Source organism: Sinocyclocheilus anshuiensis, unplaced genomic scaffold (assembly GCF_001515605.1).
Source record: "Sinocyclocheilus anshuiensis isolate Anshui unplaced genomic scaffold, SAMN03320099.WGS_v1.1 scaffold5603, whole genome shotgun sequence".
Lineage (NCBI taxonomy): Eukaryota > Metazoa > Chordata > Actinopteri > Cypriniformes > Cyprinidae > Sinocyclocheilus > Sinocyclocheilus anshuiensis.
The window spans coordinates 17,807-27,569 of NW_015548582.1; the positions used below are offsets into that span (position 1 = coordinate 17,807).

Below are 9,763 nucleotides of genomic sequence, written 5' to 3' on the forward strand. Positions count from 1 at the left end.
CAGAGCCAGAGGGGTGAGGGGGCGAGGTGCAGCTGGAAGTCAGAGGCAGAGGAAAAACCAGAGCGATGATATATCAAGGTAAAGCCTGAGGGATGGCCATGGTGTCCATGGTGGAGCCAAGGAAGTGTTGAACCAAGGTGGAGCCAATGTGGCCGAGGTGGAGTCTGGGGAGCAGACGAGGGGCTGAAGGGAGACAGTGGATATAAGGCCAAGGAACTGTATGCCTTTGGCAGAGGAAAGAGGCTTAAAACTGGGCAGGATCAGCAGCAATGAAGGAGACTTGGAGCTGAGCAGGACCAGCAGTGAAAAAGGAGACTTCGAGCTGGGTGGGACCAGCACCATTGAAGGACAACTGGAGCTTGGCGTGACCAGTGGTGACAAAGAAGACTTGTAGCTGGGTGTGACCAGCACAGATGAAGAATACTTGGAGCTGGGTGGGACCAGCGGTGACAATGGAGACTTGGAGCTGAGCAGGACTAACTGGAGTCTTAGAGCTGGGTGGGACCAGCACCAATGAAGGACACTTGTAGCTGGGCAGGTCCAGTGACGATAAAGGAGACTTCGAGCTGGGCAGGACCAGCAACAAAAAAAAAAGAGCCTTGTAGTTGGGCAGGACCAGCACCAACGAAGGTCACTTGGAGCTGGGTGGAACCAGCAGTGACAAAGGGGACTTGAAGCTGAGCAGGACCGATGGCGACGAAGGATTCTTGGAGCTGGGTGGGACCAGTAACAACAAAGGAGACTTAGGGCTGGGTGGGACGAGCACCAACGAAGGACACTTGGAGCTGGTCAGGACCAGCAACAATGAGGGAGACTTGTAGTTTGGCAGGACCAGTGACAAAAAAGAGCTTTGTAGATGGGCAGGACCAGCACTGACGAAGAATACTTGGAGCTGGGTGGGACCAGCGGTGACAATGGAGACTTGGAGCTGAGCAGGACCAGCAGTGAAAAAGGAGACTTCGAGCTGGGTGGGACCAGCACCATTGAAGGACAACTGGAGCTTGGCGTGACCAGTGGTGACAAAGAAGACTTGTAGCTGGGTGTGACCAGCACAGATGAAGAATACTTGGAGCTGGGTGGGACCAGCGGTGACAATGGAGACTTGGAGCTGAGCAGGACTAACTGGAGTCTTAGAGCTGGGTGGGACCAGCACCAATGAAGGACACTTGTAGCTGGGCAGGTCCAGTGACGATAAAGGAGACTTCGAGCTGGGCAGGACCAGCAACAAAAAAAAAAGAGCCTTGTAGTTGGGCAGGACCAGCACCAACGAAGGTCACTTGGAGCTGGGTGGAACCAGCAGTGACAAAGGGGACTTGAAGCTGAGCAGGACCGATGGCGACGAAGGATTCTTGGAGCTGGGTGGGACCAGTAACAACAAAGGAGACTTAGGGCTGGGTGGGACGAGCACCAACGAAGGACACTTGGAGCTGGTCAGGACCAGCAACAATGAGGGAGACTTGTAGTTTGGCAGGACCAGTGACAAAAAAGAGCTTTGTAGATGGGCAGGACCAGCACTGACGAAGAATACTTGGAGCTGGGTGGGACCAGCGGTGACAATGGAGACTTGGAGCTGAGCAGGACCAACTGCAATTAAGGAGTCTTAGAGCTGGGTGGGACCAGCACCAATGAAGGACACTTGTAGCTGGGCAGGTCCAGTGACAATAAAGGAGACTTCGAGCTGGGCAGGACCAGCAACAAAAAAAAAGAGCCTTGTAGTTGGGCAGGACCAGCACCAACGAAGGTCACTTGGAGCTGGGTGGAACCAGCAGTGACAAAGGGAACTTGAAGCTGAGCAGGACCGATGGCGACGAAGGATTCTTGGAGCTGGGTGGGACCAGTAACAACAAAGGAGACTTAGGGCTGGGTGGGACGAGCACCAACGAAGGACACTTGGAGCTGGTCAGGACCAGCAACAATGAGGGAGACTTGTAGTTTGGCAGGACCAGTGACAAAAAAGAGCCTTGTAGATGGGCAGGACCAGCACTGACGAAGAATACTTGGAGCTGGGTGGGACCAGTGGTGACAAAGGGGACTTGGAGCTGAGTAGAACCGATGGCGACAGAGGAGTCTTGGAGCTGGGTGAGACCAGCAACAACAAAGGAGACTTAGGGCTGGGTGGGACGAGCACCAACGAAAGACACTTGGAGCTGGGCAGGACCCGTGAGAACAAACGAGGTTTGGAGCAGGGTGAGGTCAGTGGCAAAGAAGGAGTCTTGGTTCTTGGTGAGACTAGCAGACTTGGTGCTGAATGATAAACATTTGGAACTGTGCTGAACAAGTGATTACTTTGACAGCTTAAAACTGGATGGGACCAGCAGTGACTGTAATATTGCAAACACCTCCTCATCTGGCTCATCACATAATAATTTCTCATTCAATATTAAATCATTCAAGTTCCAGCTTTTATTATGCACCTCAGCCAAGGGAGTGTGTCCAAGATACAAGACAACTACAAGACACCATCCCCCAGCACTGTGGAGAATCAACAACTAGCAGACGATCTGAATGAGTTCTACTGCAGGTTTGAAAAAACACATACAATTGTCAATTTGTATATTTTTATTCCTAATTTACTTATATATATAATTTTTTATTTTTTTTGTTTGTTTGTTTGTTTGTTTTTTAATCTGTGTTTTTTGTTCTGTTACTGTCATTCTGTTACACTGTGGAAGCTTCTGTCACGAAAACAAATTCCTCGTATGTGTAAACATCATACAACTGTCTATTGTTATATACCTGTACATACAATTGTCAATTTGTATATTTTTATTCCTAATTTACTTATATATATAATTTTTTATTTTTTTTGTTTGTTTGTTTGTTTGTTTTTTAATCTGTGTTTTTTGTTCTGTTACTGTCATTCTGTTACACTGTGGAAGCTTCTGTCACGAAAACAAATTCCTCGTATGGGTAAACATACCTGGCAATAAAGCTCATTCTGATTCTGATTCTGATTCTGATGAAATTAGCTTCTGGCGATTACTCTGGCTCAATTTTCATGGCAGAACAGGTAACAGATGTGGACTAATCAGAAACCATGACAACTAATGAATTACTAGAACGGTAAATGGTTACATCAAAAACTATGACTAGAAACTAAACATGACCATGATAACCTGCTCAACACTGAGTTTTTAAAAGAATTTGCAGACTTTTCTTGTTTTTAGTGCTTACTGTCGACAGAGCTCTGACTGTTGGAGACTGCAACATTCATACAGCCAGTGAAAATTTTTCCTTAAGATCCATATTTATCAATGCCCTCAACTTAGTAGGGATCATTTAAAATGTCAATGACTCTACACATTGTAATAATAATAATAAAATAATAATTATTTGTATATATAGCAGAGACACATAAAATTAGGAAATTATTTAATTAGATTGTTTTTATTTAAATGATTATTGAAGTTATACAGATATTGTTATTCTCTTTTAGAATCTCTGCTGCATGCTCTGCTGCTGACTCATTTGTGCAAAGGAGATGGGCTTTTTATTAATAATAAAAATAAATAAATAAATAAAAAATCAACAAAAAAAAAAGATCCGCACCAAAGGGGGAAACAAACTTGAGTTCGATTCAATCAAACCAAAAAAGACAGGTGTGAATACACCCTTAGACAACGAACTGGCACAGGACTGCAAACACAAGTAGAATAAATAGGGAGCAAACAAGGAGGGTAATTAGGGACAACAGGTGGGGAAACTGAACCAATAACCAGGTAATATAACAAGGTGGGCGGGTTCAAGACAGTAGACATGAGAGCACAGGGCACATGGAAACAAACAACACAAAAGAATACACAAAACATAACAAGAAAGCATGCAGCAGATAAAAGCACGAGCTGCGTGCAACACCACAAGACAATGAGAAAGCATGTGGCTGAACACGAACTGCGTGCTACTCAAAACACAACAACACACATGGACAGAAGAGCGCACAGCCCAAGCGATCTCGAGACTGTGCTCTTCCACAACAAGACAGAACATGGACATGGATGCCGGGATCCGAACAACACGCTCCAACATGAAACACTCAAAGCCGTGCACTCACAAGAAAGACACAAGAAGAATGTCAGGACTCTGTCACAAAACAATGAATACTCTCTTACTGCCTTCAACATCCTCTTTCATTGGATGTTACTCATTCTCTCACAATTTCATTAGCTGTTACTCAATGTCACTCCATTGCGTCTGCACACCTGACAGCTAGACATCTAGATATTAAACAGGTTTTGAGTCTGTCATAGGGTCTGTGACTAGTCGGAGCTGTGGCATGAGACTACAAATATGAAATGTGATGAGCTTGTAGTGTGCGTTCAGCTTAAGTCTCTGGTTAAAGTGTTTACAAACAATGGTGGCTACGCTGAAAATATAATCTCACCCAAATGGCATTCGTTGTGAGTCTTGTGACTGCTGATTCTAAATTTGCAATTAGTTATGTATTTCCTCAGCAATATAGCAACTACAAAAACTGTTGAAAAAGCACAGTATAATGCAATAAAAGCAGGTTGTTGTTTACATAAGAGATAATGCGCGTCTAGCTGTGCATTAAACAGTGATTTTAAAACAGTGATTTTACCTCCTCGTTGTTGAGAAATATAATGTAGTGATCCACTATACAGGCTATTTTATTCATTAATGTTGCAGGGCAGAGTTGACAACAAGCTTCTGAGCTCCTGAATGTTTCTGTATGTGTGCAGCGAGATCTCCAATCTCTCTCTCTGTGTTTGTGTGCGAGTGATGTGTGTGTGTGTGCGTCAATGAAAGCAGCGCATTAATAGAAAACTGATTAAACTGGCTTTGAACTACCTGTGCATTAGACGGTTTTAATGCATACCTGCCAGTCAATCAGAATCGAGTATGATGGTATAAACCCAAATATTTGATTCTTTGCAAATTAATTTAACTTTTTTTTTTTTTATTTATTGTTTGTGTACTGACCCTCAGAACTTTCTGTGTAAAGTTCATTAAATATATGTCTTTCTTCTTCTCTTTCTCGTTCCTGTTGTTTCTGTTTCTCCCATTCCTCTCGTTCACTCTTCAGCTCCTCTCTTATCTTTCTCTCTTGTTCTTCTATGTTTTTAATGTCTGTTTTATATTGTTCTTCTCTTTCTATATATTCATCTTCTCTTCTCTTTCTCTCTTTTTCATGATTCTGTCTTTCTTCCTCCATCATCTTCTTCATTCTCTCTCTCTCTTCTTCATGTTTGAACTGAAGTTCTTCTCTCTCTCTCAGTCTTCTTTCTCTCTCTCGTTTAAGTTTCTGATAATATTCATCCCATGTTTCCTGCTCTATCTTTCTCCTTCTGTCCTCCTCTTCTTCTCTTCTTTGTCTTCCTTGTTGTTTCTGTCTCTCCCATTCCTCTCGTCCTCTCTTCATCTCTGCTTTATATTGTTCTTCTCTCTCCCTAAATTCCTCTTCTCTTCTCTTCCTTTCTGTGTCATGATTCTGTCTTTCCTCATCCATCATCATCTTCATTCGCTTTTTCTCTTTTTCATGTTTGTATTGGAGATCTTCCTTCTCTCTTTCCATTCTCTTTCTCTCTTCTTTAAGTCTCTGATTATATTCATCCCACTTTTCCTGTTCTTTCTTTCTCCATTTCTCCTCCTCTTCTTCTCTTCTTTGTCTCTCCTGTTGTTTCTGTGTCTCCCATTCCTCTCGTTCTCTCTTCAGCTCCTCTCGTATCTTTCTCTCTTGTTCCTCTCTCTCTAGAATGTCTCTTTTATATTGTCCTTTTCTCTCAATAAATTAATCTTCTCTTCTCTTTCTCTGTTTCTCATGATTCTGTCTTTCTTCCTCGATCTTCATCTTCATCTTCTTTTTCTCTTCTTTATGTTTGTTCATCAGTTCTTCTCTTTCTCTGATCACTTGCTCCACTCTCTCCATCAGTATCATCATCTGTTGTTCTTGTATTTCTCTTTCCTTCTCTCTGAAGATCTTACATGAGTAGTAACTCCCTCCGTTTGCTTTCACCATGTTGTCTATCTTCTGCAGTAGATCAGTCACCTGTGTTCGGTCTCCAGTCTCATTATTATTGAACACATGGTATCTGTTTCCACACTCATCAATCAGGTTTTTAAGGGCAGATCCAGGGTTTCCCAGATACTGTTCTATGGTTTTGTCATTCAGGTCATCTCCTCTGGTGAAGAGCACCATGGTGAACATTAAAGAGTTTTCACCAAAAGTCTCTTGGATGATCTTCACTGCTGTTTTCTCTTCTTGAGTGAATCGTTGTGCTAAGTTGATCACGATGATGAAGACATGTGGTCCAGGCAGGATCATAGAGATGCAGTTGCTGATTTCTCTCTGGATCACCTCATTAGTCAGATCAGTATCAAACAGTCCTGGAGTGTCGATCACAGTAACACGTCGACCGTTGATTTCAGATGTTTCTCTCTGACTCTCTTTAGTCGCTGATTCAAATGATGCTTCTGCCTTAAAAGCATCTCTTCCTAAGATTGTGCTTCCAGTCCCAACTCCAGTTTTTCCCAGAAGCACAATCCTCAGTTCATCATCTGTGTTTTCTCTTGAAACTGAAAATTAAAAACGGAACAAATCATACAGAAATTTAAAACAACATCTTCATTTACTCAAATGACAAGATCTACGGGGGGTCAGGGTAAGATGAGCCACTTTTCACTAGTTTCATTATTTTCACGAGTCAAATATGTTCTTTCTTATATTTATGCCAATTCAAAGTATAAATGTGGGGCCTTTTCCTTTTCCATATTTAAAACAGTTTAATAAGCTTTGGTGAAACTCACCCCATGCCTACAGTTAGATGATGAGTGGCTTCAGCCAGACATTAGATACTTTTATAGATTATCATATTAATGCATCCTAGCTGAAAAAAACATTTTTAGGTTTAGATCATAAAAAGATTATTAAAAAGGTTAGAAAATTACAGTAAAACTTTCAGCTTAAGATCCAGAGAATTATAGTAGTTATGTTAGCTCCTCTCGTATCTTTCTCTCTTGTTCCTCTCTCTCTAGAATGTCTCTTTTATATTGTCCTTCTCTCTCAATAAATTCATCTTCTCTTCTCTTTCTCTGTTTCTCATGATTCTGTCTTTCTTCCTCGATCTTCATCTTCATCTTCTTTTTCTCTTCTTTATGTTTGTTCATCAGTTCTTCTCTTTCTCTGATCACTTGCTCCACTCTCTCCATCAGTATCATCATCTGTTGTTCTTGTATTTCTCTTTCCTTCTCTCTGAAGATCTTACATGAGTAGTAACTCCCTCCGTTTGCTTTCACCATGTTGTCTATCTTCTGCAGTAGATCAGTCACCTGTGTTCGGTCTCCAGTCTCATTATTATTGAACACATGGTATCTGTTTCCACACTCATCAATCAGGTTTTTAAGGGCAGATCCAGGGTTTCCCAGATACTGTTCTATGGTTTTGTCATTCAGGTCATCTCCTCTGGTGAAGAGCACCATGGTGAACATTAAAGAGTTTTCACCAAAAGTCTCTTGGATGATCTTCACTGCTGTTTTCTCTTCTTGAGTGAATCGTTGTGCTAAGTTGATCACGATGATGAAGACATGTGGTCCAGGCAGGATCATAGAGATGCAGTTGCTGATTTCTCTCTGGATCACCTCATTAGTCAGATCAGTATCAAACAGTCCTGGAGTGTCGATCACAGTAATGTGTCTGCCGTTGATTTCAGCTGTCTTTTTCTGACACTCTTTAGTAACAGATTTTTCAGAAATGTCTGATATAAACACTTCTCTTCCTAAGATGGTGTTTCCGGTTGAACTTTTCCCAACTCCAGTTTTTCCCAGCAGCACAATCCTCAATCCAAATGTGTATCACAGTAATGTGTCTGCCGTTGATTTCAGCTGTCTTTTTCTGACACTCTTTAGTAACAGATTTTTCAGAAATGTCTGATATAAACACTTCTCTTCCTAAGATGGTGTTTCCGGTTGAACTTTTCCCAACTCCAGTTTTTCCCAGCAGCACAATCCTCAATCCACGTTCTCTTTCTCTAGAATCTAAGGATAGATCAAATAAAAATTCAAAACAATATATTGAATTTCAAGTTAATATTGTCAATTACACGTCATAGAATATGTATAATTTTTAATATTATCATATTATTTCTTCCAAACTCTGCATGTAATGTTATTTTTATCTCAAAAATACATGCATATTTTCTGATCATTACCTTGTGACTGAAACCACATGTGCAATGAGTTCCACAGTTTTTCCATTGGTGCCTTTAACAGTGTCTCTGTCGAGAACAAATGCCACTATTTTTATCAACCATATGCTTCAATTTCTGCTTTCACTGTAACTGTTAATGGACAATAGTCATTCATGAAAAAAAAAAAGACTTTAACAAACCTCCTCCATCGCGTCCTGTTTTTGTGCACTCTTTAAGATCAGAATCCTCCTCTTCGTTGTCATCTCCGACTGAAGCTCCAGATCTGCTCAGATCTTCATCCACTGATGATCCATCACCTTCATCCTCATACATGTTACCAATGAGAAATTCTTCACGTTCTTTCTTGAGTATCTCCTCTGTCTTTCTGAACAACTCTGATGGCCATCCTGGGTTTCTTGTATCAACCTGAAGATGTCTTCCTCCACACTCCTTTATTAAATCATGAATAGCGATATTCTTATATCTGAATATGAATCCGCGTGTCTCTTCATCAGTAGTCAGCACTATAGTGTGTTTCATGGCCTGCTCACTGAAGAGGTTCAGCACATATTTCACTCTGTGTCTGTCGTTCTCACTGAAGTCATTATACTGCATTACGAGTACAAACACATGAGGTCCTGGAGCAGACAGAGACACACAGTCTCTCACTGCCTCTATTATCTGATGCTCTGAGAGATTCAGCTGGAGCAGGTGAGTGTTGATGACTGTGATGTGTCTCTTCTCCACCTCTCCACTGATTCTCACACTGTGCTGCTGTAAATAAGATGGAGCATCACTGTGAAATGCTGTTGTATCCAATATAATGTTTCCCAATCGGCTGTTTTCTTATTCATTCTTTCCTAGCAGAACAATTCTCAAATTACTCACTGAAAAAGAGCACAAACACACATGTTGGGTCTTCATGTTAAGGGGACATTCCAAAGACATAATGATTTTTCTACCATGCAAACTGTTTTTTTTAGGGCTGCCCCTTAATAGTCCACTAATCGTTAGTCAACCAGAAGAGGCTTGGTCGACCAACATTTTATTAGTCGCTTAGTTGCAGAAAGAAAAAAAAAAAGAATCCACAGACGAAGTCACGCAGTTTGTGACGAAGATCGTTATCGGCTACATTGTAATACAGTAGCCTACATCAGACAGGACATCCAAACCTATCATTCATCGACCTCAAATATGGCTTATCATCTGAAATATGTAAGTATTAGCAACTTTACATGGCCGCTCAATCTAATGTTAACCTAGAGAAATGTGCGCTATTCAAGTGTCTGTGCGGAGTGTGAAAGCTTAACAGCAGCATGCTCACTGCATGACAGATGGAGGCGCCGGTGCGCTCACTTGCTCTTAAAGGGTCAAGGGTCAGTCATGGAATCCCCGATGTCAGCCCAGGCCCGGTTGTACAAGGGTACTAGATGGTGCTAAATACTCTCAAATGAAAGCAAAAGCAATTAAAAGATCTGGCAAACTATTTAAAGTGTTTTTGCAGTGTTGAGCAATGTAGCCGATCAAAAATATATCTGTTGATTTCTTCAACGCAATAGCCAATCAGAAACGTTAGTTTTCAGAATTCACTCACCGCTGAAAGAGCCGGAGTTTTGCAT

The 9,763-nt window shown here is 41.6% G+C and overlaps 1 pseudogene; it reads right to left on the minus strand.

The window, feature by feature from the left end:
- LOC107656828 (uncharacterized protein PFB0765w-like) overlaps positions 1–9,763 on the minus strand; it is an 11,081-nt pseudogene extending 1,318 nt beyond the window's left edge.